The sequence below is a fragment of the Nicotiana tabacum genome, chromosome 21 (assembly GCF_000715075.1).
Source record: "Nicotiana tabacum cultivar K326 chromosome 21, ASM71507v2, whole genome shotgun sequence".
Classification (NCBI taxonomy): domain Eukaryota; kingdom Viridiplantae; phylum Streptophyta; class Magnoliopsida; order Solanales; family Solanaceae; genus Nicotiana; species Nicotiana tabacum.
The window spans coordinates 56637646-56645117 of record NC_134100.1 but is presented as its reverse complement, the minus strand read 5'-3'; the positions used below and the strand labels follow the sequence as shown (position 1 = coordinate 56645117).

Sequence of the window (7472 nt, the reverse complement as noted above, 5' to 3'; positions counted from 1 at the left end):
CCTTAATGTTTGCGACAATTCTGTAGAAGGAATCAATCCCTATATGATTTCGTGAAATGTAGTAAGCATGTTGAATTTGAAACGTGTCCTCAAGATGACATCATTTTTATTTGTCGATGTTGAGTCTTGAGCTTCTCACTCCCCTATTCTCCATCATTCAGAAGTGAGTGAGAGTTGGCAATTGAAAATTTGAAAGTAACACTCCCACATCGTAGAATGAAGAAAGCTGCAGGCTGATTGAATAGAATAAAGAATGGAGGCAGTGGGCTGTGGAAAAGCATGATCCTTCAGGCAAGTTTAAAGGGGATGTGATGAGTGGTCAATGCTCGCAAATAAAATACTACAGTATGCGAGAAGGGTGTCACAGACCAAATCCTGGTTACGACAATCTGGGCGCTCTCACTTTTGCCAATCTGATCCCTATTCTTGAATGCACCCCCTCCCCCTCCCCCTCCCCCTCCCCAATATTTGTCCAGTTTAAACTTTTCTTTATTATTGTCAGCCTTTTACTCTTGGCTTGTTTTTAGCTTTGTGTTTTACTATTCTTCTTTCGTCTACGTGTTTTTAAACACCTTTTTCTAATGTTTATTTCGTTTCATCTTGTTTGTACATTTTTTTTTATTAGTTCATTAAAAAAGAAATGACAGAGTTCTAAATTTTTTTATGACAAGTTTCAACTAATTACACAAATGCTATGAAATATTTATAATTAAAAATTTCAAAAATCTTCTTTTATTAAATTTTGTGTTAACTCAACCTATTACAAACAAGGTAAAATGAATAGAGTAATTTTTACTTGTGTTCTTATCCCCAATTCTGAGCTTCTAAGCTTCTCACTCATCTTCTTAACTATCCTTTATATTTCAATTTAGTATCATTGATTTTAATTTCAGTAATAAGGTAATTTCCTCAAAATAATAAAATTCCCTCAAAATAATAAAATTCAGTAAAGCGTTGACATCTGTTAAATGATGATGGAGGAGCTTACCAACCATAGGTCTAGACGCCTATGTTAGTAATTTATAAGTAATAATTTCGATGTCTACTCAAGGAAAAAACTATAAGACTACACTAGAACGTTTATTGCGTGAACCATTATCATTAGACTTTAGCATAAGAAGAAATATAACTAGACATTACCATTTTTCAAAGCTTGATCGTCTTTATATTGAATCGATTTTACTAATAAAGTTAGTAGTTGATTATCCATGTACAGTAATGTAAAGAAGTGATTACCTAAAAAATCTGAAGCAAGTTGATCATCCAAAGAAAATACCATTTTAAAACTGTCACGACTCAAAATCCCACCACAGGCGTCGTGATGACATTTAGTCTCTAAGACTAGGTAAGCCAAGTACACTTACATTTCAAACCATTTTCTTTTAAAAAAAAAAACATATAATTTAATACAACCTCCCAAGACTGGTAATACTGAGTCAGAACTCTAATTGAATACATGAAATGATCTCAAGGATCGAATACTGAATATTGTTTGAATAATAATTAACAGTACAATAAAATGAAAAGACTCCAAGGAACTGCGACGACCAAGCAGCTCTACCTTGAATCATTGTGATCTCACTTTAACTCTGTCTGAGTCCGATTGCTCCAATACCTGGCTCTGCACAAAAATGTGCAGGAGTGTAGTATGAGTACACCACAGTCAGTACCCAGTAAGTATCAAGACTAACCTCAGTGAAGTAGAGATGAGGTACAGTCAAGACACTCACTAGTCTAATAACCAGTGCAATATAGTATACAAAATAATAGGAAACAAATAACAATAAGGGCAACATAAATCAACCAGTGATATGCCCGGCATGGCAACAAAAATACTATTAATATTGCTCAACAAATAATAAATACAAGTACACCTAATTAAATCAAGTTCTTCAAATAAATATCTTTCACATATAATTCTTCCAAATAACTCTCTTTCAAATATAATTTTCTCAAATAAATATCTTTCAAATATAATTCTTTCAATAAATCTTTTTCAAAAATAATTTTTTCAAATAAATATCTTTCAAATATAATTCCTTCAAATACTACTTTTTGAATAAAAATCCTTCCAAATAAATATTTTGAATATAATTCTTTCAATTAAAAGTCACAATGTGACACCTAATTTCATAATCATAAAAAATACGGGTCTCAGCCCTTTTCATATTTTCACGACACTTCATGCCCATACTTAAATCATCATATTTCTCCGGTACCTCGTGCTTATTTTTCATATCACATCTGCACGGACAGTTCACGTGCCAATAATAAAACCATCATATTTTCCTCGGCACTTTGTGCCCACGTTTCATATCTCAACTGCACGGACAATTCACGTGTCAATATCATCATTATTTATTCACGGCACCTCATGCCCACATTTCTTTTCATAATCCACATGGCAATAGCCACAGGCTCTCAATTTCAATATAAATCAGACTATTATCAATTTACCTATAACAAGACAAATTGCACAAGATATAAAAATAAACACAAGAAAAATCATAACATCACAAAAAATCACCAATGCAACCACTCCACATCATCACATATCATCCCTCACAATAGCCACCCTTATCTCTCCTATAGCCACCCTTATCACTCTTATAATAGCCTCCCTTATCCCTCCGCCCTGACAATATCAGTAGCCACCCTTATCGTTCCTATAGTCACCCTTATCTCTCTTATAGCCACCCTTATCGCTCCGCCCATACAATATCCCAACACACATAACAACGGTGAAATGCCTCCCTTATACCCCACATAATATCAACAGTGAAATGCCACCCTTATATCCTCAAAATAATAACTCAATTAACACAACACTTTTCACGGAATATTATCACGATAACGTAACAAAATCAATTCATATCACAATTTGCCCAATGACCACAATCAATTCCAAGGATATAATAAAATCAATTAACTTCACAACAAATAGCCCAAGGCTCCACACAATGTATATAAAACCTTAAAATCAATCAACAGAGATAGAAAATAATCAGCATAAGGCAACACCTTCATTAATTCAAATTTAGATAATTATATTAACACTTCTTCTTAAGCTTACTTAATTAATTATTTGCATAGAAAAAATTCATAAAGAAATTAAATTTCAAGAAATATCAAACCATCGAACTCAGGGAATTCACATAAATATACAAGTAATAATTACATCGAATTGTCGTATAAAAACAAGTTCAATAAATATGATTCGAGGTATGGCAAGTAATAATTATCGTTTAAATTGATCATAAGGAGTAAATATTTTTGACACCGTTAATGCTTAAAACTTAAGCTATTACGTTATGTACGTTTAGTTCTTTTTCATGTTAGTGATGATAGTCAAATCAAAATTTGCGGACCTCAACATCCGATAGTCCACCACTTTACTTTTTGTGCTCTTCTTCCTAATTTGTTTTTTTGAAATTTGCTTATTTTTGTCTTAAATGATTAATTTATTCTTTAGAAAGTAAATTTTGTTGTTAGTGTAAATATTTTATACAATAAATTTAAGGGCCTCTCAATATAGTTTCGCCTTAGGCCACGAGATCCATTGAGCCGCTCCCTGCTGTCTATACATTTTTATTGTTTAAAGGGTGATGAATTAAGAAAACATGAAAGATGGTCAGAGTATAGATCCATCAACTATTTTACAACATCGTAAAAGAAACTAAGCAAAGACAAAGAAGATATAAATTACATGACTTGAAAGATTAAATATTCAAAAGATAATTCTAAATCATACGAAAGAAAACATATTCGCTATTCATAATCGCGAGAATACTTTGTCTTGCTAGTGAATATGTTGAAAATAATTTTGTTTCAATAGCAATAGCATAATAGGTTTAAGAATTATGATTTTGATTTTAATTACTTGTTGGTTTGTAACCGTTTTCATAATTTCAAGGCCAAAGGAAAATTTTGATACTTTATTATTTTTAATTTTAATATATAAATATATTTTTCACATGTAAATTTATTCGCAATAATTCGGTATTTTTTTATTTTCATAAAATAAAAACCTACCATAATTATCGGTACAATTATAAATTTATAGAAAAACTTAAGATTTTATTAAAAGAAACCTAAAATCAGTTCGGTGCGATACGGTTCGGTCTGTTTAATAAGTTTTTAAAATATCCATTGACACCCCTATTAGACAGGGATATGCATTATTACTTTAGTTGACCGCAGGCTGTTGAAAATGCCGTTGTTTTGGTTACGAATGGAAGGAGAATCCGATTTATAATGAATTTGAATAGTATTTAATACACATAAATTATCTTATTAACAAAAAAAGATGCAATATTTTTTTGGGAAGAATTGTAGAACACTTGTAGGAGTGAAATTAATTACTCCTGCTCTACCCATTAAGAATCTTACCCACTATACAATTACAATAACTACCTATTTAAGCTTTTTATCGGATGTCCCCGAAGGGACACCTATTTAAGCTTAGAAACTCTAAAAGCAATGCTAAAATAAAACTGCCGAACAACTCCCTACAACTGCCTATTAAAGTTGAACACAAAAATTTAAAACCCTGGAATCATAGCAGCTAAAAGTTCGAATTTGCAAATCAAATTTGTGCTCGATCTAGATAAAAATCTTGCTTTTGATAACTTGAATTCAAAATTCAAACCTGGAGATCACATATGTTGATAGATCACGTTGCTCAAAATTTTGATTTGGAAATCAAACCTTTGAGTTGATAAAATTCTTTTGAAATTCTTCCGAGATATTCTCGATGGAAAGATCAAAGCTCAGTTTGATAACGTGAGTTGATTATATATTCTGAAATTTTCAATGTTAGAACTTGAATTTGGAGGTCAAACCTCTCAGTTGATCAATATTTTTTATTTTTTATGATTTGTTCTCGAAAAATTGGCTTTTGATTCCAACGGCTCCTTCTCTCTCTTCGCTCACCCTCTATCGTCTTCTACTAACCCTCCGGCGAGCCAGCCGGCGCCGGCAGCCACAGGCAGGTAGGCCTCCCCCCCCCCCCTTCTCCCCACGTTATCAAAGCTCAGTTTGATAACGTGAGTTGATTATATATTCTGAAATTTCCACTGTTAGAACTTGAATTTGGATGTCAAACCTCTGAGTTGATCAATATTTTTTATTTTTTATGATTTGTTCTCGAAAAATTGGCTTTTGATTCTAACGGCTCCTTCTCTCTCTTCGCTCACCCTCTATCGTATTCTACTAACCCTCCGGCGAGCCAGCCGGCGCCGGCAGCCAAAGGCTGGTAGGCCGCCCTTCTCCCCCCCTCCTCCCTCCTCTCTTCCCCCTTCCCATTTTCTCTTTCCCCCTTCTAGTTTCTGCATCACGCCCCTCCCCCCAACCGGCGACCTGCATTCTCGTTCTCCCCCCCTCGTCTTCTCTCCTCCTTCCCCTCCCTTTCTCTCCCTACTCTCTTCCCCACCCCTTACTTGGCACACCTCCATTTTCCTTTTTTTTTTGAGCCCTAGTGTAGGCTTTTTGCATTTCTTAGTTAATCCCTTTATGAATTGGAATATGAAGCTATGTTGAGAATAGTTTTAGATTTCTTTAAGATCTCTTTGCTGATATTTATTTTGTATTTGCACATTCTTGATCTAATATCCTCAAATAGATATAATCCTCTCATTAGTGAGTTGTTAGCTTGTGAACTCCACAACTCGCCAACCTCCGCCTCGTCGTTTAGTTGGGCAGCCCGGGCTGTCGTAGAACTAAACAGGTGCAGCGGTGACAGGTTGACAGCCCCCTCCCCCTACTGGTTTCGCGGTGGTTTGTGTGTGGCTTTTTCAGGGAACTAGCCGCGGCGGTTAGAGAAGCGCATGAGGCGTACGGGTAGGTAGCGCAGAACATCCCTCTTTGGTGGTTGCAAAGGCTGGTGGGAGTTGAAAGGACGCACGTCAGATTCCGCGGCCTCGGGTATACACGAAGTCTAAATTCCAGGTTCTTTCCGCGGGAGTTGGTACCTCCCGAACACTTGTTTCTCTCACTGTGTTAGTTAATTTACTGCCACTGTGTTTGCATTAGCTTAATTATATTAGTAGCGTGCCTGTAGCTGCATTATATAATCTTTAGTTGGGTACGCTGCCTTTTTAGTGGTAGAGTGTTTTAGTAGCCTGTCATAGGTATAGTGGATGCGAGCTGGGATGCTAGAGTAAGGTCATGTCCTCGGGGGGTGCGGGGGGTGAGGCAGGAGTCAGGGGGTGGGAAGGGAGGCAAGGGGGTAAGGGGAACAAGGGAGCCTGTAGGTTGAGGATCAGGTCATGGAACATAGGTACTTTGACGGGTAAGTCCATAGAGTTGGCGAAGGTCCTCCAGAAGAGGAAGGTCAATATAGATTGTGTCCAGGAGACTAGGTGTGTAGGTTCGAAGGCGAAGGATGCGGACGAGTATAAGGTGTGGTACTCTAGAGTCGTGAAGGGTAAGAATGAAGTGGGTATTTTGGTAGATAAGGATCTTAGAGAGTTTGTAGTAGAGGTTAGGCGGGTGAATGATAGACTTATGTCCATTAAGTTAGTGGTTGGATAGTGCACTCTTAATGTCATTAGCACATACGCACCGCAAGAAGGCTTGGATGAGGAGGCTAAACGACGCCTCTGGGAGGGGTTGGATGAGATTGTGCATAGTATTTCACCTGCTGGGAGGTTATTTATAGGAGGGGATTTCAATGGGCATATTGGGTCGTCATCTTGTGGTTATGGCGAGGTCCATGGCAGCTTCAACTTTAGGGTTAGGAACGCAGGAGGAACTTTGCTGTTAGAGTTTGCGAAGGCTTTTGAGCTGGTGATTGCGAACTTTAGTTTTTCGAAGAGGGAGGAGCATCTGGTGACTTTTCAAAGTATGGTGGCGAAGACACAAATTGATTATTTTCTCCTCAGGAGGTGTGATAGGGGGCTGTGCGAGGATCACAAGGTTATCCCAGGTGAGACCCTCGCAACGCAGCATAGGCTCATGGTTATGTACTTCGATATCATAATAAGGAGGAAGAAGAGGTCTGCTCGTGATAGAATGAGGATCAGGTGGGGAGCCTTAACTTAAGATAAAGCTCAGAAGCTGTAGGGGAGGCTATCGACTATGAGAGCATGGAGGAGTAGTGGGACGCGAGCACTATGTGGACGATGACAGCGAACTGTGTACGGGAGGCGGCGAGAGAGGTGCTAGGGGTCTCTAAGGGTTTCTCGGGCAGGCACGAAGGCGACTGGTGGTGGAATGGAGAGATCTAAGGAAAAGTGGAAGCAAAGAAGGTAGCGTACTTGAATTTAGTAGGGAACACGAGCGAGGAGGAGAGGAGAGCAAACATAGAAAGGTATAAGGTAGAGAGGAAGGAGGCAAAGTTGGTAGTTACAGAGGCTAAGACTACGGCATTTGGTCGTCTGTACGAGGAACAAGGGAAAAAGGGCGGGGATAAGAAGTTATTTAGGCTGGCTAAGGCGAGAGAGAGGAAGGCTTGGGACCTGGACCAAGTGAGG

The 7472-nt window shown here is 37.6% G+C and overlaps 1 non-coding gene across 1 annotated transcript; it reads left to right on the top strand.

The window, feature by feature from the left end:
- Positions 1–303: 303 nt before the first annotated feature.
- Positions 304–421, top strand: LOC142175598 (small nucleolar RNA Z279/snoR105/snoR108). The gene has a single exon (XR_012704705.1). It is a non-coding gene; the product is annotated as a small nucleolar RNA Z279/snoR105/snoR108 (small nucleolar RNA).
- The last annotated feature ends 7051 nt before the right edge of the window (positions 422–7472 follow it).